Genomic DNA, 24066 nt, shown 5'->3' on the forward strand with positions numbered 1-24066 from the left:
GAAACTGCAAGAAGGGTCAACAATAAAGGACTCTAGTGGTTGATCTTCTTCTGGGATAGAAATAACAAGTATTGAAAGGCAACCCAGTTTCAACTCAATGGCATTGAGAATGTACTTGTTAATAGAGTGGTAAAAGACCTGGACAATATTTTGATGCCGATCTATGAATCTACTTTTGAGTGCAAATCTTGGAAATGGCCTTTTAGTAGACAATTCTTTAAACCTCATACCAAGGGAATCTACCAAGTGTTAGTACATGAGGCTGATTGGTTTGCCCCTTTGAACAAGAAGTGGAAGAAATAATGGTCGAAGGCTAGATGGGTTGAGGTCACGAAGAACATTTGGAATCCACAGTTGTCTCATTTTATAAAGATGTTTATATGGAAGGTACTGTGGAGGGATTTCCGATAGGCGTTGTGAGTGGGATGGAAACACACAGAACGCCTCTATAACAACCCGACACACACTCTTGGGAAGATACACACACACACACACACACACACACACACACACTATGGGGCACCACTCGGCTTACACACACACCTGGCCGAGACAGGGAACACACCTATGGAATGGGAGGAGAGGGAATACCCACTTGCCCACTCCACACAGAGACACACACACACACCCACCCACCCAAAAAACTCAGCTCAAAAGAGGAGAAATTCTGATAATTAGGGAAAAATGAGCTTGGGCCAACACCAAGGGGCAAACAGCTCTCACAATATGGGTAAAAGATACCAGATACAATCACAAATTGGAGCAGAGGCTTCACTCACCGGAGAAGATTACACATAAAAATAGTAGAACAAGAGTGAGGAATTTGGCAAAATGGACAGTGCCATCGCGTCCAAAATGGCCCAAAACCCCAGTCTACAATGTCAAAGTGCTCAAATCCGATCTCGGATGAGCAGTTTACGGCCAAAACAGGCTCCAAAATGAGAAAAAAAAAAGTTGCGGCTGTTCCTCCTCTCTTCTCCACGTTTTTTCTGGTCTTCTCTCTATTTTTTCAGTTCCCACACTTAGCTTTATTAGTTGGGCACCCTTGGCCTTTTAGATGACCTCAAACGGACCCCGAACGGGCCAAAAACTGACCTCGCAGTGCATAGTTGTCACCCTGCTGCATCCATACGCACACCTGGCACTCGATTTTTTCCAATAATGCGTCTCGCCACCACGTGAAGTGGCCCCAGAATATGGTCCTCATGATGACCTTTTTACATAATTAGCACAAGAAGACACCCACGTTGTGTCTGTACTCATCCACGTGCAAGTATTGACCCCATTCGACGTCTTGACGCCACTAGATGACATCTGATGCACCTGCTTACCTCATGCCGTCGGCCCGCGGATAGCTTCCTCGAGAAGTTTTACACGCTACCAACTCCTCATTATTGTAGAAAAAACACACTAGTACTGGTAACGATGAAAATCGATGCACTATGTACACCTTGTCCTACCTGTATACACGTGGGCCCCACGTAACCACCTGGCTCTGGAAAATGGGCAATCCTTTATTTGATGCACCATGCATGTGTATGTACATATGCGCAATCACTTGCTCCAAAAAACTCCTGACATAATTTGCCCACCCCCTAGCGTGCTAGAGCATTCATGCTCAGCAGCAGCACTAGTAGATGCTCATTCCACCTGGATCAAAAGGCCAAAGGCATATTGCCTGATTCACAAGAAGCATCATAACACCACACCTACATCTGTCAACAATCAACCAAAATGCACCATAGGCATATCCAACTAACACATCCGCCCTGTCTGGAGTTCCAAAAGCATAAATATTGCATGCCACATTCAACCCAACCGATAGAGACAACTCAAGTGACTCATCACCTGGCATCTTGGCTTCACCAGCCATAGCAACAACCTGCAAATCATGCACCCAAGTAGCTAAAAGCATTGTGTGAAGGTAAAGTTGTTGATATCCAAAGCACAAAAGTATCCCCGCAGCACACATATCCCTAGCATAGGAATCCACATAGCTAAGATTGGACTCATATATGCCAAACCCCTTCTCATCATCATAAGCATACTCATCATCACACATAACTTCATCCACATCATAATCATGGCTATAGCCACTATCCATAGCTTCTAGCATGGGTTCATCACTCTCCAAGGATACAGATCCCTGCTCTAAACCACAACCATGCTCACAAATCGGTTCAATCACTACACATGCATCAAAATATGGCTTCAAAACAGGCTCCACATCCAACAAATCCACAAAATGGCTCTCAACCTTGCCCTCTTCCCTAATTTCCAAGGAACTAGTATCCAAAGATACGTGCTCATCATCAATAACCTCAACCTCACACTCACACACAGAATCACAAAGTACACAAGTAGCCAATGCATCCTCTTCAAGACTTTTCAATCCTGTATCCAAAGCATTACTCACCTCTTTAGGATCTTCCATAAACCTATCAACCTGCAAGACCTCTTTACGCTTCACAATAGACCTTGGGAAGAAACCAGAAAGATCATAGGATAGGCTACGTTTCACCTGCTTAGGCTTAACTTCATCTTCCATGCCAAATCCATCTTGCACATGCATACCTGTACTGATACCCTGTTCCTCAAGACGCTTAAACTTCCATTCCTTGTGCTTTGCAATGCATACCGAATCTTCAAAAGACTCGGGCCTCTTCAACTCAACCTCGAACCGCAACCAAGGTGACAAACCATCAACAAAAAAACTTTTCTTCAATGAATAAGGGGGGGTCTCATCCTTAAGAGCAACACACCAACGAGTCCATAAATCTGTAAAAACTTGTATATAGGCATCAACACCTTGACAAGAACCTTGCTTAAGAGCATTGAGCTCATTCCATACTGCATTTGTATCTTCAAAGAACTGGAAACGCTTTAAAAAAGCTTCTATAAACTTGTCAAGACTCAAACCATAAGAAGAAGCCACTGCTTCTTTAGCTTCCAAATCCATGAACCAAACACGGGCCTCATCTTTCAAAAGCAATCCAAATAGCCTCAAAATCTTCTCCTCATCACACATATTGTTGCTTATGCATGCCACCTCGACTTGCTCCAGAAAGTCTTCCGCATCTTCACCACTTCTTCCATGAAATTCCGGATAAGAGAAAGCCATGGCTACCCAAGCTACGATGCTTTGAGAACCCCTTCAAACGGACGTGCAAGAACCCAAAACTTTTCACTACCCAATCCCCAGAAACTTCAATGGAGCTCATCTTTAGATAAGGACAAACACATGCACATCAAATGAGTTTTCATAGTTGATCATCGGAATTACAACAGTCAAAGGACATTCCAGGATCTCTCTTAATCTTCTTGGCCCGAACATAAAGACTATACGCTGCTGGAAAAAAATCTTCCTGGACACATGAACATTTATCTAGATTCTCTGAGTTAAATGAAAAGGAGTGAATTGAGGGCCATTTTGATCATCCATTAAAGCCAACCATGAAGCTCCCAAGAAAGCACACCTGTCTTATCCTCTGATTTTGCCAAAATTTCAGCAGCATAACAGCATAAATGGATTAAAAGACAAAAAGATCAGCCATCATAACTTGGAAAAATTTTGACAGAGTTTCCCTAGAAGTAGAGAAGTAGGAACCCAAAATATAGACTATATATGTATGCATAAACTGTCAACAATAGAACCCAAGCATCAAATAGGACTCACTAGTACATAGCCTATGGTGAGGTCACAAAAACGGTGCTCCAGCTACCTATATCACCGAAAGGATCTCCACATTTGAGAATCCCCCAGCTCAATAAAACCTCACGCTATCGACCCTCACACGAAGATTAATGCAAATCGCGTATAGTCAAGTCTCAGAAATGGCTGAGGCTGCCAAATAAAACCAAATATGGCTCCACAAAGGCGTACAATGGCAGTTTCCACAAGTAACATAGAATCCAACAGACAATGCGCTCAAACAAGCGCCAAGTGATGCATACCCACAACAACTGCAAGTGACACCACTGGTAGTATATCACTGTACTCCAGCTACCTGTACCTGTGTGAATCACCTGTACTTGTACTTGTCCATGTAACCTGTAACCTGTAACCTGTAACTTGTAATCTGCAACCTGCAACCTGTAATCTCGAAGCTCGAAGCTCGAAGTAGAAGGTACTCGAAGAAGATCCTCCGTGGGGGCGCCAAAAGAATGTGAGCGGGATACACACTCTTGGTAAGAGACACACACACACACACACACACACACACACACACACACACACACACACACACACACACACACACACACACACACACACACACACACACACACACACACACACACACACACACACACACACACACACACACACACACACTATGGGGCACCACTCGGCTTACACACACACCTGGCCGAGACAAGGAACACACCTATGGAATGGGAGGAGAGGGAATACCCACTTGCCCACTCCACACAGAGACACACACACACACACACACACACACACACACACACACACACACACACACACACACACACACACACACACACACACACACACACACACACACACACACACACACACACACACACACACACACACATACACCCACCCCAAAAACTCAGCTCAAAAGAGGAGAACTTCTGATAATTAGGTACAAATGAGCTTGGGCCAACACCAAGGGGCAAACAGCTCTCACAATATGGGTAAAAGATACCAGATACAATCACAAATTGGAGCAGAGGCTTCACTCACCGGAGAAGACTACACAGAAAAACAGTAGAAAAAGAGTGAGGAATTTGGCAAAATGGACAGCGCCATCGCGTCCGGAACAGCCCAAAACCCCACTCTACAATGTCAAAGTGCTCAAATCCGACCTCAGATGAGCAGTTTACGGCCAAAACAGGCTCCAAAATGAGCAAAAACACAGTTGCGGTTGTTCCTCCTCTCTTCTCCACATTTTTTCTGGTCTTCTCTTTTTTTTTTCAGTTCCCACACTTAGCTTTATTAGTTGGGCACCCTTGGTCTTTTAGATGACCTCAAACGGACCCCGAACAGGCCAAAAACTGACCTCGTAGTGCATAGTTGTCACCCTGCTGCATCCATACGCACACCTGGCACTCGATTTTTTCCAATAATGCGTCTCGCCACCACGTGAAGTGGCCCCAAAATATGGTCCTCATGATGAAATTTTTACATAATTAGTACAAGAAAACACCCACGTTGTGTCTGTACTCATCCACGTGCAAGTATTGACCCCATTCGACGTCCTGACACCACTAGATGCCATCTGACGCACCTGCTTACCTCATGTCGTCGGCCCGCGGATAGCTTCCTCAAGAATTTTTACACGCTACCAACTCCTCATTATTGTAGAAAAAACACACAGGTACTGGTAATGATGAAAATCGATGCACTATGTACACCCTGTCCTACCTGTATACACGTGGGCCCCACGTAACCACCTAGCTGTGGAAAATGGGCAATCCTTTATTTGATGCACCATGCATGTGTATGTACATATGCGCAATCCCTTGCTCCAAAAAACTCCTGACAACGTCAAGATTGAAGCACTTGGTATCGGGTCCAACAGATGCTCTGGGTGAAAATTAGCTAGCAAAGACCTCACCCACCTTTTCATGGAATGCCCAACTATTAGAGGCTGTTGCAGGAGCGAATCACACCACCCATAAAGTGCATGCAACACAACCTAGATCAACATAATGTCAATCAAGGACATAGATGACACGATACGCACATGGAGGAAATCTCTTTAGCTTGTCAGGTTGAGACCATCCTACACATACAACACTTTGGAAGGCCAACTAAACCACAATCTAGAATCTCACTGCTCTCAACTACACCACCCAACCCACATACATACAAACGGAAGGAAACCCATCAAATCATGCCAGAATCGTACAAACCTTAAGGAACACCATCCCCTCACTAGGATACACATGTCCCAAAGCCTCTACACTCAAAACCCTTGCTCTAAACCCATCTGCAAAAAACACGTTGTCAGGAGTTTTTTGGAGCAAGGGATTGCGCATATGTACATACACATGCATGGTGCATCGAATAAAGGATTGCCCATTTTCCAGAGCCAGGTAGTTACGTGGGGCCCACATGTGTACAGGTAGGACAAGGTGTACATAGTGCATCGATTTTCATCGTTACCAGTACCAATGTGTTTTTTCTACAATAATGAGGAGTTGGTAGCGCTTAAAACTTCTTGAGGAAGCTATCCGCGGGCCGACGACATGAGGTAAGCAGGTGCGTCAGATGGCATCTAGTGGCGTCAGGAGGCCGAATGGGGTCAATACTTGCACATGGATAAGTACAGACACAACGTGGATGTTTTCTTGTGAGAATTATGCAGAAAGGTCATCATGAGGACCATACTTTGGGGCCACTTCACGTGGTGGCGGGATGTATTATTGGAAAACGTTGAGTGCCAGGTGTGCAGATGGATGCAAAAAAGGTGACAACTATGCACTACGAGGTCAGTTTTTGGCCTGTTCGGGGTCCGAGGTCATCTAAAAGGCCAAGGGTGCCCAAGTAATAAAGCTAAGTGTGGGAACTGAAAAAACAGAGATAAGACCAGAAAAAACGTGGAGAAGAGAGGAGGAACAGCCGCAAGTGTGTTTTTGGTGTTTTTGGAGCCTGTTTTGGCCCTAAACTGCTGATCCGAGGTCGGATTTGAGCACTTTGACATTGTAGACTGGGGTTTTGGGCCGTTCCGGACGCGATGGTGCTGTCCATTTTTCCAAATTCCTCACTCTTTTCTTGCTATTTTTGCTGTGTAAGTTTCTCCTATGAGCGAAGCTTCTGCTCCAATTTGTGATTGTATCTGGTATATTTTGGCATTGTTCCTTAGAGTGGGTTCTCTTCTAGTTGTACTGTAATTGTAATTGTAACTATAGGAGGAATTGAAATAATTCAAGCGGTGATGCAGTAATAGTAGTTTTATGGATTTCCTTTGGGACCCACTTATTCTTGATTATTGGCTATTTTGTTGATGCTGCTTGTTTGGGAACCCATACTTGTCCTTGCTTCGTTTGTGTTTGAAGAGACTTCTTTGGGATCCACCTTGTTGTTATGCGAGACTTTAGTAGTCTTTGCTTCAGCCCTTGTGTACTTGGTTGAGGACGAGATCTAGTCTTTGGGGGTTGATACTTTGAAAGTTGGCAATTTAACCGTTTCGGAATCCAAATGAACTCCTGACCTCTTTGTGCTTGAGTCAACTTCTTTGAAACCCAAATCTAATTTGAAAAATCTTACGACTTTGTGATTTTCTTTGCCCTTCTTGCATGCTTTGACTATTTTCATTTGGCATTGGAACTTGTGATTTTTCATTAGGGATCTTTGTCTTCTTGATCCACACCTGTCTTTAGCCGAGCTGGCTCTTTGATATCTGTTAGAAGCGGCTAACGGCTACACCAATTATGCACCAAGTTGTGGACATGTTATGGATGTACACAATATTTACTTTCCATTGTATAGGGATTGGGCTCATTTAGGAGTTCCAAAGTTGTATGAGTCTAGGCTAGAGAGCTCACTTTATCCCATAGTTGAAGGGTTTGAGGCCCAAAACTATAAAAGAGCCCTATGCTTAATGAGAGGTCATTCTTGAGTGGTCCTTTTGAGAACTCTCTCCCTAGAGGAGGTCTTGATGGCCTAGCCTTTGAGCTTAATGCCCATGCTTAGAAGGCTAGTGCTAATCACATGTAATTAGTGTAATCCTCTCTTAATTAATCTAGTCTTCATTATGTTGTCAATCATGTTTCTCTACTTTCCTTCATTGTTTTGAAGTGTTGATCTTCTCTAATCTAACTCTTACTTATGCTAAGCTTCTCCGATTAGTGGAGTCCTTATCTAACTCTCTCGATTAAGCGGAGTGGGTGTACTCGTGATTGAGGGATTAGAGTTTCCCTCTAATGGTGTGCTTGTGTGTGTGTAGGTTTAAGAAGCCTTGAGCTTAATTTGATTATGTGTGACTTGATTTGGACACCATGATGGGTATGGTTGGGGTGGCCGACTTGAATGCGATCTTGTGTGCTTAATCGTCAATGCATGTAATTAGAGTTGTGCTTGAGAGATTCCAAGATTAGTGTGTTTCACTTCGTTGCTTGATGTGTGTAGATGATTGCTTCAAGTTGATGCTTGATGTGCGATTAGCATTAGTTGAATTGGGATGATTTTTATTTGCATTGGAGGATGCACGCTCTTGAATCCTCTCAATCTTTGCATCCGATGACGCTGTCACACATTCTTTGTGTGATGCCTCCAAGCCCTAGCCGGGTCATGCTCTCTCTCCGGATTGATAGATTTGTGGGAGATTGCCTATGCTATGGCGAGCCTCCAACAATATCCAGATTTGTCAAATTTTTTGGTTTTGACTTGTTGTTCTTTGCTTTAGGCCTTCATTGTTCAGTGATGACCTGAGTTGCTAGTAGGGAATGTCATAAGAATTATCACTATCGCTACTATCTGCAAGGTTGCATTCTAGCGCTTTCCCTTTGTGGTTTGGCTTGTTATGAAAGTTATTTGTGGTTTGCTCTTGGATTGCTATTTTTGGGATGACTTTGGTATCCACTTGATTAGAGCGTTGGTAGCTCGTTAACATGGTTGTGTTCTCCTTGACTGAGTCTTTTCTTCATGTATGGAAGCCACATATGAGGATGCTTTTTGCATTTGCGTTTTCATCAAGGATTTTGGAATCCACTTTTGATGCACTTTATTCTTGTAGCGGTGGCATTGTTTCCTTGGTCTTTGATGTGGAAATCATAAAACCGTGTATTTGTTAAAGTGCTATTCATGTCACCTGCTGGGTTGTCTGGTTTTCCAGCGTCAGCATCTTCTTGAAGCTCCAAGTGTTCTACAGAGGTCGTAGAACTTGTCTTCTTCTTCGTATTCATTTTCTTGGATCACACTCACTGCAAAATAAGAAATCCATCTTCATCACAAAACTTCGTTGTTGGATCGTCTTTAATATCGCACACTTAGGAAAGGGTTCTAGGATGTAATCCATCTCTTCAACTGTCCTTTCTAGGATTGTTAGCAGTGGCTAACAATCCTCAACTGTCCTTTCTAGGATTGTTAGCAGCGGCTAACACAGGCTACACCAAATATGCATCAAGCAGGAGATATGCTATGGTTGTGATAATATCTCCAACTCACTTTGTATAAGTCTTGGGCTCATTGGGAGTTCCAAAGTTGTATATGCTACCTAGAGGGCTCAAACTTAAACCCATAGTAGAAGGGATTGTGGTGAAATCCTTTAAAAGTAAGCCTTTATACAAGGAGGCTTCATTCTTGAGTATCCACTCTTGAGGATCCACTTTTGAGAGCTCTCTCTCTCTTGAGTGTTCACTCTATGGATGGCCTAGCCTTGAGCTTAATGCCCATGCTTAAGAGGCTAGTGCTAATCCATTGTATTAGAGAAGCTATTCTTAATCTAATCTCTACTTTCTCATTAGTCTACTTATTCTCTACTCCATTATGTCATGAAGTAGTTTCACCTTTCTCATTATTCTAGATTTGAGTTTGTGTGATGACTCCTTGCTATTAACCACTCTTATCCTTCTATGAGCATTCGGTTTGTGATATTTAGCATCACTAATTAGGTTGATTAAGTTGGTTCTTAATCTTGTAATTAGTGTGTGTGCCCTATTGTTTGCTTGTGTGTGGATAGATATTATGAAACTCTAGAAATATTCACCTCGTGTGTGTAGCTATTGATGAAGTGCTTTGATTGGCATGTGGTGATTGGAGAGGCCAACACCAATGTAAATAGTGTGTGCTTATCATGAGTGTGCTTTGGGTTTCTAGTCTATGGTAAGTTGGACTTCGGTGGGCTTTATGTGTGTAGGAGTTGATTGATAGTGATTAGAGTATGATTATAGTTAGTCTTGCCATGGCTAATATCTACTTGCATTGGTGAGGTATTCTCTTGAATCCTCTATTTCAATGCATCCTATGACACTCGTACCTCCAAGCCCTAGCCGGGTTGCCAATCCACGGATTGATAATTTTGTGTGGGTTGCAAGTAGGTCGTTACTACAACGCCTCCCAACATTTGGCGCCGCTGCGGGGATCGATAACCTAAGCTAGTGAGTATAGGATGTTTAGAATAGAGTAATTTCACTACTAATTCCATTGGTTTTTGAGTGTGTGTAACTCAATTTTGGTTTAATTTGATGATGTTGTGCAAGAAATTGAAGCTAATTGTTGAGTTATGAATACCCCAAACCCCCAATTCCACCCCCAATTTTACTAATTTCATACTAACCCTTGCTAATTTCGCTTCATTTCCATGCTAATTGTACTAATTTCATACTAATTTTTATTAATTTTTGATTAACTTTGCTAACCTAACCACTAAACATTTGAAGTGTAATGTATGTTCAATCCCCTTGTAAGAGGTGGAATCATCACTTTGATCAAGTTAATTGTGCTAATTTATGCCTAATTTGATGATTTGAGTGTTTGATTTTTGGCCTACAAAGGTCAATTTTGGAGCCGATTTGATGGCAAGTGTGTGCAATGATGCATCTTCACGTGGAGCAAAGGAATAGCTTGGAGTGTGATTACGATGTAAGTGCACTCACTTGCTCATGTCAATTCTTGATTGATTAATGTGGTTCAATGTTGCTAATTATTTGCTAAAATTATGTGTGTAAATCAATTGACCTACACTTTGCACCTAATTTGATTCACTTGGAATGAAATTGATGGTCAAATTTTGACTAATAAATGATGTGTCTATCAAGATTAATCTTGATTTGCAACAACAAATCATGTGGGTGCATAAAAATCATTGTGTGTGTAATGCACCAAAGAGGGAAAAAACTGTCAAAAAATTCAAGTGTGTGTGCACCTAATCTTGAGTGTGTGCATGCATAGAAATTGATGCATTTGATGATATATGATTATGAAATCATGTATTTGATGTGTATGTTAGGCTAATTCAGTCATTGGATAAGCCTAAATGCCAAAAATCTGGGCAAAATTTGAGTGTGTGTGCCCATCCAAGATCACTTGATTTTCAATGATTGATGGTTAATTGAGGCACCCCAAATGGTTTTTGATTATGGAATAATTGACCAATTTTCAAATATGCATGGTTTGATTGGTATACTTGATTAAGTGAGCACAATTGTATGAAGGATATTTGATTAGTGGATGATATATTGATCAATTTCTTGCAAAACCTTACACCATGCACCTGCATTAATGAAAATCATCATGATGGGATGACATAAGAAACCAAGATGGGCTAGAGTTTAAAATTGATTGAATTCAAGTCGAATTACGGGATGCCTTGGAACATGATTGAAAGGATTGAGCATGCAATGCTAATAATAGTTACACAATTGAGCAACTTTTGATCAATAAAAGTCGAGAATGTTTGATAGAATTCGAGTAATGTTACATTTGCATTAAGATCATCAATTTCCAAATGAATATATGTCCACTCTTATTGCTAACATTGGTATTCGACCATTTACATGGTCTTTAAAAGATGCATTCCATACAAAAATCTTGCACTTTTTCATGCTCAATGCTATGTGAGAACGACCCCCTACGGGGATTTTTGTTTAGTGAAGATCAAGCCCCACAAAGGTAGCTTTGATTGTCTCCCTACCCTCTCGGCTCACACTGAATGATTTATCGCCTACAGATGCTGGCTCACAAATCCGTGGCTCTTTGCATGTTTCCTTTCTCTCATCCTTCGCCATGGTCCACTACAAGAAAAAATCAACACACCTTCACACACACGTACCTAGCTTTTACTGCACACAAATTCATGCCGATTCTACATCATGCTAATTTTGTAGAGTCATTAAAATTAACCGCAAGCCTTGCTATTACTAGCGTGCTCGAAGTCGATCACCACTGGCTCTCAGACTCCCGCAAGTGCACTTGCAACACACCGGCTTAAAACTAGAGCTTCATTGTTTTGCCGATTATGGCGCAAAACAACACACACACACACACACACACACACACACACACACACACACACACACACACACACACACACACACACACACACACACACACACACACACACACACACACACACACACACACACACACACACACACACACACACACACACACACGATTCAACGAGCCGTCGATGCTGCACAACCTGGCTCGGCTGACTTGATATCAACGGCTCCCTTATTGCGTGCCAGTGCATGGCCCACTACCAGCTTGAAACACATGCACACACACACACACGTACACAACTTATACAAGCCCGATGCTCTAGTCTATTGTGTTCAACTACCTTGTGCAGCTTGCACCAACAGACAAAAATCTGTAGTAACTACCTTGCCAATTGGAGTAGACCTAGGTCCCACACTCGGCGGTACCTCCTCGCTAACTCCTCGGCAAGTGGCCCTTCGTTTTGCTCCTGGACAATCTTGCAACCACCGTAGCTTGCCTTTCCTGACCTGTGACCCACCATCCTTGGACCCATCCAAAGTCCATTGGCCCCACTACTCGCATCAAGCCTGTTGCCATCGTAGAGCATGTCGGGGTCGGCTAAACTTTTTCCTGATGTTCGTTCTCTTGGTCCTGCAAGTGCTGATTAAAGAGACTACCACCAAGACTAAAATTTAAAAAATTACAAAAGATTTAAAAAACTAAAAGAATCAATAAATTCCATGGAGGAAAGGGTTCCCACACCTCATATCTCCCTTCCTTTCAGAATCTAAATGTCCAAGCAAAATCGACCGTTGAAAAAACCTCCTCCCTTGAGCATTTTCTTAAAACGTCCAAATGAGAGAAAAGTGAGCACGCAATAAATTTTTCCTTGATTTTTATCGCTTGTATGAATTACTCTGCTAATGGGAGTGAGTGATTTTAGCATTGTGCACTTCATTAAGATGACAAGGTTTGAAACACAAACTTCTTTTTAGCACTAAACCTGTGGATTAGTCTAAAGGATAGTTGGAAATAAAAAATTCTCTTCAAGGTTTCTGTCTCGTTTGTTATGTATGCACTATTTTGTATTTAAGAGCATGGATGTGGCCATGGAGTGTGTGTGCTACAATTATGTGAAAAAGTTTGGCATAAATGAACTTCAGCTTTAGCACATGCATTCTTTTAGTGCTTTGTTTGAAAGAAGTGTTCATTGCACTAAAAGAAAACTTGTCTGGCATGCATGTGAGATTCATTCGAGAGTTACATTAATGATACGTTCATGCTTGGTTGAGATAGGTTATCAGTGCTCAGAATCAACTTGCTTTTTATATTTTAGTGCTTAAATTGTATGCAAAAATCCTTGCATAGCACTAAAACATTGACATTTCTCAAATGGCCACCATAAAATATCATTTTGGTTTTATGATGGAGCATGACATTTTTGGTGCTTGATGTGCATATAAAAATGCTCTGGCACTAACAATTGTGCATTATTTTGAAGGAAAATTGGTCAATGACTCAACATCGAGTTGTGCTTAACCAATTGAGTTCAAAATTTGCTTCATCCTAAATTCTCTCTTTCTTTTGACATGTATGCCAAATATGCTAAAATGAGTATGATTTTGGGAGAATGGTCATTGAATAGCATTAGGTGGTTTTTCTATTGAGCATGGTATGGTGCATGGTTTGATTAAAATCTTATTGCTCTAAAAAGACAAGTTCATTTTTATATGCATGCATTCTTCACATTTAAGAGGTACTAGCGAATGATGTAGTCATGCTTAGTGGAGAGTGTACATTAAAATTTGGATTTGACATTGCTTGTACATTTTGGTGCTTGAATTAAATGAAATCACTGCATAGCACTGAAACTAAGCTTGTTTGATGTTCAAAAGAGAGCATTTTGGGGTTATGGTTGATAATTTTTGCTTATGCTGAATTTCCATATGCATAAGAGCACTAATGATTGGTCATTTTTTGAAGGGTTGTGGGAAAATATGTGATTCCATTGATCCAAGAAGGGGTCATCATTGCAATATATTGCAAAAACTTGGCTATTTAGAGTCATTCCAATTCTTTGGATTAAAAGTTGTATACATGCCCCGGAGAGGTCACCTAATAAAAATGTAACCTATCATGTGAGTTCAACAGAAGGGTATTTAAAGTTCTTGAAACTTACAGAAATATATATACAAAAGGGCATTATTTTTTCAAATTTGAAAAAACTTACCGATTTTAAAAGAAAAGCGTACATTATATTCTTAACAAAATTCACAGATAAGGGGTTATACAAACATGTCTTGAACGCACGTGATATGGTAGTTTTACACATAGTGAATCCCCCGAGATACATGCTAGCTTATAGCTTGGTCAAAAATTAATTTTTTTCATTCGAGCTAGTGTAGATAATTTTTTTAAAGAGCTTTCCATTCTAGATTCATTTGAGATCCAACCTCAAATTCCTCTATTGGTGGAAGAGGAACTCCTCTTCCATCACCCATTTGGTTTACTCATCTGCTTATCTCACTTGCTTCATTGGCCTCTCTGACTTGTTTCCATAATTTTTCAAGACCATCTATTTATTTACAGCTATCAGGTATAGCTATGTGAAATCCCTTGGAAGAGTTATCCGTGGTATTCAACACTGTCCTTGGATCTAATGCGAGGTCCTTGAGCTTTTATCCATGATCTTGACTAGAATATATATCTTTTTGTTTCTGGTTTGGTGGGATTACTGGTGTAGGTGGGATAGGGATCACACCCTCAGATTTTCCAACTCGTGGTTCTAGTAATGCTTGGGCTGTTTGAATCAATTTCTTGTACATTTCAAGCATGTTCTTTTCTAGTTTTGCATATGGATATGTTATCCACATATGTTCTTGGGTTTGTTTATTTTTGAGCCGTGTTTCATAGGCTTTTAGGAGGGCATCCAATGGCTCATTAACCTTTTCTACCAATACTGATCCTCCTGAGCTAGCACTTTTTGACTCACTTTCCGTTGATGGTTCTTTGGAGGTTGAGACACCTACATAAGAGAAGGTGAAACCCTCTCCTCATGTTGTCTTATCTTCTCTTTAGCTTGGATAAGCTCCTTTGCTAGGGATTTTTGCTCTCGTTCCCTAATTGCTTTCATCCTAGCCTTTCTAGCTTTCCAACTATTTCGTTTGCTCTTGGTTGTTTGACTAGGTGCATTGGTCTTTGGATCACCCGCCTCTGGGCTTGCCTCAATTTCCATTTTCTCTGTCTCTTGCTTCTCCTCAGCTTCCTTTTGAGCTTGCACTCTTATAACTACTTGAACTGGTACGGCGTTTTCATTTTCCGAGCTACTGGGTAGCTGGACGATTCTTGAGACATTCATTGTGATCTTTATGACTCGGTTTGGGTTTTTTTGGACAGTCAATAATCAAGTGAATGACAACACAATCAAGACAATAGGCAATTACTTGTGTGATCTCTGTCTGAGGACATTGTTTGACCAAGTGGTTGTCACAGCTTTTGTGAAAAGCTTCCTCTAGTTGAGGAGATTTTTGTTTCAATTTTTATTGGTTGTAAATAGGCTCTGATCTAGCTAGACTCTATTCACAATGAACCGCAATGTCCTTTTGTCCATCTTGTATCTTCTTTCATTAGGTCAAAATGCAGGAGGTGGAGGTTGTAATGGCCTCATCATTCCATGTGTTACTCTCATCTTCTGTTGCTTCAAAGGGTGGTACCTGCTTTGGTTGTTATAACAAATTGTAGCTGGTACTAATTCTTGTATATTAGATACTTCCATCATCTACGTATATCTCATGTCTACAGGCATTCTAGCACCTGACAGTAGAGGTTGTTGTCCTAAGAGAGGTTGTGGCCTTGAAACTCCTACTGGTCATGGTGCATTCTCCATAACATATCTAGGTGGAGGAGGTGCTACTGGAACAGGTTGTACATACCTCTCCCTAGCATATTCCAAGCCATAGTAACACTCTTCTCTCGTATGGTTTGTCCATTTTCTCTCAATTTTGCACCACTTAAGCTCCCTTGGATCAACATTTATAAGAGGAGCTAACCTCTTGACCATTTCGTCGATAAACTTTTCTTGATCGATAGGTGTCGCTGGTTTTGCAATGGACCCACTCATTTGTAAATCACTGTGCTGAGAAGATGTGTCTTCCTCTTGACTCTTACATTCTTTTTCTTTATATTCCTCACAGTTATTCACCAGATAAAGGGCTTCTTTGATCAATTTGTTTAACGTCAAGCTCCTTATCATATGAAAGTCTTTTTGAAGACCCGCATGTCATTCCTTGGATAAAGATGAGCATTAACTACGCTTGAGTAGGAAGTTCAGCTCTTGGACAAAACTTGACATATCTCTTGAGCCGTAATAGAAATACCTACCTAAGTCCTTGTATCCCAGGCAATGACACCAATGTTGCGGGAGCGAATCACACCACCCATAAAGTGCATGCAACACAACCTAGATCAACATAATGTCAATCGAGGACACATAGGACACGATAGGAACACAGAGAAATCTCTTTAGCTTGTCAAGATGCGATCATCCTACACATACAACACTCTGGAAGGCCAATTAAACCACAATCTAGAATCTCACTGCTCTCAACTACACCACCAACCCACATACACACAAACGGAAGGAAACCTATCAAAGCATGCCAAAATTGTATGAAACTTAAGGAACACCATCCCCTCACTAGGATACACATGTCCCAAAGCCTCTACACTCAAAACCCTTGCTCTAAGCCCATTTGCAGAAAATGCGTATAAAGGTAGAGCAAAATTTTGAAATGCCCAAAACTGAAATCTATGAGTCCATAGCTTATGTCGCCATGATTCTAATGACTACTTGCACATAAAAAATAGACATTGTTTGATACACTTACGAACACAAATAGCTCGTAGGTGCATCGATGTGTGTGCTTTGTCTAGTGTGGAATGCTTGGTGATGTCATGTAGCTCTCCTTGAGCCTACATCAATGGTGCAGTCAGATCTCCAATGCGATGAGGGAGCCGGGCGTAGCGTGAGGATGAAGCTCACACTTACTCTCTTTCTGTGAGATCCCCAACCCGCCAATACCAAGATCGGGATGTGATCCTTGACAAGTCTCTAGGTCTGATAAAAATCAGAGTCTCTAAACAAGAAAAATCCAAGGAATAGACCTTTACCATTGACAATGGCTTGAGTCTATAGCCTTAGAAGAAGACCTAGTCCTATCTCGTAGCGGAAACGAGACAACGTATTAAAAGTCCAAAAAAAACTATTTCAAGACCACCTAAGGGTGAAAAAAACGGTACCCATTCCTTATTCATAATTCGGAGTGGATAAACCCCCACCCAAGGTTCCGGGTGCCCATACACAAAACCAGTTGCCCATACAACCGGGCGGCTCCCCTAGGATAAAAATGGTATCCTAACTTATGTAGAAACATCAAGACATGACACGGAGTAGAAACTCATCGTTCATGGGGGTAACCGACTTATCTGTGGCTGGAAAGCCATCATTATCATCAATTTATACCAAGGAGTCGGAGGTGTCTTGAGACAAGTTGTCTTAAGGATGATCAATCATATCTTTCCTAATTCAACCAGTTTTAACCCAAACAATTCTTTCCTACTTTATAAACAAATGCACGTTGGTTTCTTGGAAGTTACCTTTTGACCAATTATTCCTTTTCTGATTCTTACTCACTCCTTACGTATGCAATGTTAACTTATAAAAGAACATAAATTATTTAAAGACTTAATTTAATAATGGGAAACCCACTTGGGATTGATCGGCCATCTGCTGCTGCGCTAGCGCCTGAAGACTCTCTTCCGTAGGCCTACTACTAGGCCCGACTTCGTCGTCGTGCGACGCTCTAGTTCGTTTTGGAGCTACGTCCTCATCATCAGATGTAGGATTTGCTCGGGTCCTTTTAGGTGCCATAACTTCTTATATTTGGCGCCTGAAGACTCTCTTCCGTAGGCCTACTACTAGGCCCGGCTTCGTCGTCGTGCGACGCTCTAGTTCGTTTTGGAGCTACGTCCTCATCATCAGATGTAGGATTTTCTCGGGTCCTTTTAGGTGCCATAACTTCTTATATTTATAAAAAGGACGTCTAACCATTAGCTAAATAATTCAAAATCTAAACTTAACCTTTGTATTTCAACCGTAACCCATTCAAGGTTAAATTTATAGTCTTAATGGGTAAATTCTTGACCTAGCAATTTCTTATTTGTCTATATAGGCATGATAACTTTTTCCACCGCTTCCCTAAGGGTTTTCTAAGCTCTCTTAATTTTCTTATAATTTTCTATATCTTTTTCCTAATTTTTCCATCGACTTTTAAGCTTGGAATCTACTTATTTTGGGCTTAATATTTATTGTATTTATTTTCTCTTAAAGATTTCATTTCCTCAACTTGATATCATAGGTTTACACTTACTATAATTTTCCTAAAAACTTTTGATCGCAAAGTCTAGTTATTTTAATTAACCTTTTGCTAAAAATAGGACTTTTGGTCAATTATTATTTTCTAAACTCACTAATTAACTATGGTATAATTATCGAAAGGATATAAGGATATTTTTGACATTTGGTAATTATCTTATTGTTTTCCAACTTAATTATATAATTTCCATCTTCATTTTTCAGCTAAAATTAGGATAATTTGACTTAAATAAATATTTATACTACTTTTCCAACCTTGACATAATTATCAGGGCCTCATTATTCTGTAATCTAACTGTGATAAACAGAATGTAATTATATAACATGATTTACTAATTTTTCCTTTTAAATTTCAACAAAAATTGGTATATTTTGACTTAGATAAATATCTATACTAAGTTTCTAACCTTGAAATAATTATCATGGCCTTTTCATCATGTATTATAGCTCTGATAAATAGCATGTAATCATATAGCATAATTTACTAATTTTCCTCTTTAGTTTTTAGCTAGAATTAGTATAGTTTGACTTAGATAAATATCTATACTACTTTTTTGACCTTGAAATAATTATCACAGCCTCTTTACCCTATGATCTAGCTCTGATAAATAGAATATAATCATAGCACATGATTTAGTAATTGCCCCCTTTAATTTACCCTCAATAATAGTGGTTTTCTATTAGGATAGTTATCTAAAATAATTATAGGTAGTTAAGATAACTATCACGGGTTTCTTAAGATGTGATTAACCTTTGATAATTATCTGAATTTTTTTTGAACCAATTTGCTATTTTTTCCCTTTTAATTTGTTCTAAAAATGGTGTAATTCTGCTAAGATAATTAGGTAAACTAATTATCTGATATTAACATAATTATCATGGGTTTCTTAACATGTAATTAACCTTTGATAAATAAATCAAAGTATTTTGAATCAATTTGCTAATTTCCCTCTTTTAATTTGTCCTAAAAATAGTGTAATTCTACTATGATAATCAGGTAAATTAACTATCTGATGTTAACATAATTATCACGGGTTTCCTAATATGTAAGTAAACTTTGATAAATAACTCAAAGCATTTTGAATCAATTTGATCATTTTCCCCTTTAATTTTCTCTAAAAATCAGTGTAATTCTGCTTAATTAATTATGCAAATTACTCAAAAAATTATCTTATAATTTTCCTAGCTTAATGACTATCTAGTTCAGCTTTGATAATTGTCTCAACTTAATCTAAACTTAATTAATATATTTCCCATTAATTTATGGTTAATTTGGATAATTTCAGCCATAATATGATGTAATCATTAATTATCTTAATAACCTAGGCTTAATTACAACATTCAGCAGAGAATATTTAACTAAGAGAGGATTTTTGAGTATACATAGGCCTAATCTCTAATTTATTAAGAAAATAGATTAATCTAGTCTTGCTAATTAAGAAGGATTAGGCTAATTACCGTTTAATTTAATCAACTAGAGCTTAATCTCTAGTGATTCTATGTAGCAGTCTCTCTAGAGGGGAGAGAGTGTGTCAAGGCTCTGAGTCTGTTTGAAATTGTAAAGCAAGGGTCATATTTATAGGTTTCTGGGCACTCATAGGCTGAAAAATGACAATAACTTGCATCCCAAGTAGCCCTACAGGTCAAAAAACACCCCCTGTTGCTAAATCTAGTATGGGAGAGTTCATCATTACCCCACACAGTCCCCCAGATACACAGAATCGATTTTTACTAATTTCTCTGATTTTTAATGATGAAAATTAGAAATATCAGTAATTTTTAGAACCTTAGGATAAGAAAGTCTTTATTGATAATAATTACTGAAACCATCCAATTTTACTTAACTAATTAAATTCCTAGTGTAATCTTTCAGAGCCCATGACTTTTCCAGATTTTATCGGAATTTTGTTCTGAAAATTTCTAGCCTGGGGTTTGCTGTGCTTAAGATTCCAAAAATACCAATATTTATCATGGTCGGACAGTTCTACATTGCTTTTTCAATAATCATATCATTTTAATAAAGCTTTATATAATCTTTAAGGATTCAGAAACTGGAAACCTTACACTTTCTCTCTCACACAGTAGACGGCAACACTAAACTTCAATTATTATTCAAGTTGCCTTTACAAAATGACCTAGGTACCATATATACTAGGGCTACCATAGGTTAAACCTAAAATAGAGTTCAAGGGGTAAAATGGCTTTGTATGTACAATCTGGAAGTGCCATTGCACCTCCACTTTTGCAACGAGACTACGTACTTATTACAAATGATGTTTATAACCATAATCTTTAGCATTTCATAACTCTCAGAAAATAAGGCTTGTTGAGTTGTGTTGTGTTGTTGACCCGGCGGTCAACAGAGGCCTAGTAGGACATTTGTGAAAATGGATACAAAGAACGTGGAATATAGGGTTTCTCAAGAAGGATCTATACCTTGGTGGGAAACAATTTCGAAGTTGTGCACTTCTAATATGTACTCAAATTGTTAGAAACTCTTTCTTGAGTGATATTTGAAAGGCCAAAAACTGCCTCGTCTTTCATAGCGACTGCTCTATTGCTAGCTTCTTAGAGATTGTTCAAGAAAGTAAGGAGATAATCTATGTGGTACGTAAAAGATATAATTTAGATGATTGGCTTAGGGCGACCCTCGCCATCCGGTAGAGCCGTGCATTATAAAGATTTGGGCTTCTGGTTTGACTAAGCTCTGATGTAACCTTTTGTCCCTCAAGGCTTGGCTTGAGCTTGAGGTTGTTTTGTAATTTTTTGTGTGACATTATAATACAATCACTCACAATTGTGAGTTTGGCAAAAAAAAGAAAAAAAGAGAGAATTGTAGGTAGTTTGACAAAACTGGTAGCAAAATGTATAACAAATTTTGAAGGTCCAAGACATAATTACACTCTCTACTTTTTATCTTAATAAAAAGTCAGACAAAATTGGTAGCAAAATGTCTAACAAATTCTGAAGGTCCAAGCCATAACTACACTCTCTAAGTAATGTCCATCTGATCATTGTAAATTGCTTTTAGATTATCTTTTTGAAAAAATGAAATTCAATGCTTAGTCTATAACTTTGGTGTTCCTTGAGTTAGAGACAAGGAGTTTAAAGGAATCACTGCCATCCTTTACCCAATATACAAGTTTTAATTAGAAGAAAAAGTCCAGAGCTTCTTCAAAGAAACTGATAACCTTCCTAGATTTCCATTTTGCCTTTTTCACATGAATGTTTGAGTACTACTTAAAAAAAACAACAACATAAAGTTTGTATGTTTGTTGAGATCATTCTATGAACCAAATTTTGAGTCTTTAAGACATCAATTCAGACTAGTAAAATCTTTCTAGATGCCAATCAATTCATTCTCCTCATTGAGACAATAGGTATGATTTAAAAGAATTCAATTAGATATTAGAGATTTGAATCAACAAAACATAATCAATTCTCTTCCCATATCAAGTTAATAAAAGACCAAGTCCTCATCATTGTCAAAAAGAGGTGAAAAAACATCTTAGCATTCAAGAATTCAACCAAAAATTATAAGTAGGTTCCCTAAGGAGAGACAAAAATATTCCTTAACAAATTTTTAGTTTTCCAAAAAAAAAGAAAAAAAGCTAAGCATCAAATTTTGTAACCTATCAATCTTTTCAAACTTTTTATAACCAAAGCCCAAAGATGCTCTCCATGTCAAGTCAAAAAGACTGGGTAATGTAAATATCCCAATGTAAGACTTTAAGAAACTTTAGGTGCAGGTGCTTAACCACATTCAAAAATAATGAAAGAATCATAAGGCAGGTCAAAGAGGCCCCTAAAAAAACCATTAATAGAATTCAGCCTCATACAATAAAAAGAGAGAGGGCTACCCACATTAGTATTGCAACCCTATGACACTTTGAACAAAAACCATTTGGCATGAAGTCTATGAGACACAACACAATGAACCTCCTAGATCACGCCTTATGGTGCCACACATCTTGACTGTTGTGGCAACTTGCTCAAAGCATTATAGTAAGGGATGATGGGGACCTGCTATTACCTTCTCCGAATCACTATAAAGGTGAGGGATCTTTGTCCCTCACTCAGCCTTTGGTTATTTTTTCTTTTTGTCATGCTTAAAATAGAGAGAATGACAAAGAATGAGTGATCACATAATACGATGATAATATATTGATAAGCTTTGAACACGGAATGAAATGCTCACAAAATTATGTGACTAGCAAAGTCCAGCTAGGCTTACTATAGGAAGTTAAACCCGTCAGCGTATCAACTACTACCATATACATGTGGTAGTGATGTGTGTGAACACACTTAGGACCGTCGAGGCATTTTCTCCCTCTTTAGGATTTTTTTTCTCCAGTGCATTGTATATACTCCCATTCATTCTAGGGCCATCTATCTTTCCATTGCACACTAAGTAGTACACTCTCTGTTGTGTGGCTTGAGCTTCCTTCATCTTCTCCAATATGTGTGTGTTTTCCTGCAACCCTAATTCCAACAATTGGTATCAGAGAAGGTTGCTCGTCTCGGGCTTATTCGCTAGCAGCTCCAGCACCACATGCTGTTGGGGAACAAGCAAACTGGAACACCTCTATAGAAATGTCACCCAAGAGCATTGAAAGAGTAATACAAGAACACCAAACGCTTTGGGAAACAATTTTGAAACACCATAAGTCCAACAAGAGTAGTCCCCTTGGGAATTTATTGGCCGTCGCCCATCCAAGAGACTATGTCACATAGGAGGAAAACCCTACCAAAGCATGAATTTATAGCACATGCTGACCAATGCATATGAAGACAAGCGACTCCCCTTTCACCATTGAACATCACAAATCCACAACATCAACATCAATTCCACAATTCATAGATACATGCCCCCCCAATTTGCCGGCACACAATTTGCTACTAGGCTGCCATAGCCATAACCCTGAAGAGAACTAATCTTAACGTGAAGAGCACAACTCCAATTGGGGAACTTTAAATCTTGAGAGAAAGCTTTGAAAAATGATTGGCGAGAAAGCCAAAAATGACCAAATTTGAATCTACATGCTTCTACATGCAAAATTGATGCGAACAGGGAGCTATCCTGACACGACTATAAGTAGAGTAGGCAAGGTGGGGAAAAAATCTGCAATAGAAACCATCAAGGAGGCACAACAAGCTCAAAAATGAAATTTTTTGGAGTTTGGATGAACTTTTTTTGAACTTTGTACATGAGTTTAGGTTATATACAAGTCTCACTACAAAAAACTCACTCGCGGGCACTTACAGTAGCTCGACAGTTGTCACTAGACTAGCGACTTGCAGTGCATGTACATATGTTTGCTAAAGCAAGCTGAAAACCCCACAAAAAGAAAGCCCACACACACTTTGGACATCAGGCGTCATGTCTGTATGTACAAATTTACAAAAAATGGGGTGTCAGAAATGCGTCCAACATAGTTTGCCACACCCCAGCCTGCTAGATCATTCATGATAGCAACACAAAAGAAATCCTGTAAACCACATGAGGGAGTCTTCACTTCATCTTCATCCTTAGCCACATGATCAACGAATTATTCAAAAAAAGTCTTATCCTCAATTACAGTCATCAACCTTGCAATATACTTCTTCAACCTTCTCCATTAAACCTTTCATTCATGCCATTGCATTGGGGATAATATGGAGTAGTAAACCTGCGATGCACATGAAGCTTCTCGCATAGATGATCCACCAGCTCTCCCTTGAAACTTGGACCCTTGTC

The sequence above is a fragment of the Adiantum capillus-veneris genome, chromosome 23, assembly GCF_014529385.1.
Source record: "Adiantum capillus-veneris isolate H3 chromosome 23, ASM1452938v2, whole genome shotgun sequence".
In the NCBI taxonomy this organism is placed as follows: domain Eukaryota; kingdom Viridiplantae; phylum Streptophyta; class Polypodiopsida; order Polypodiales; family Pteridaceae; genus Adiantum; species Adiantum capillus-veneris.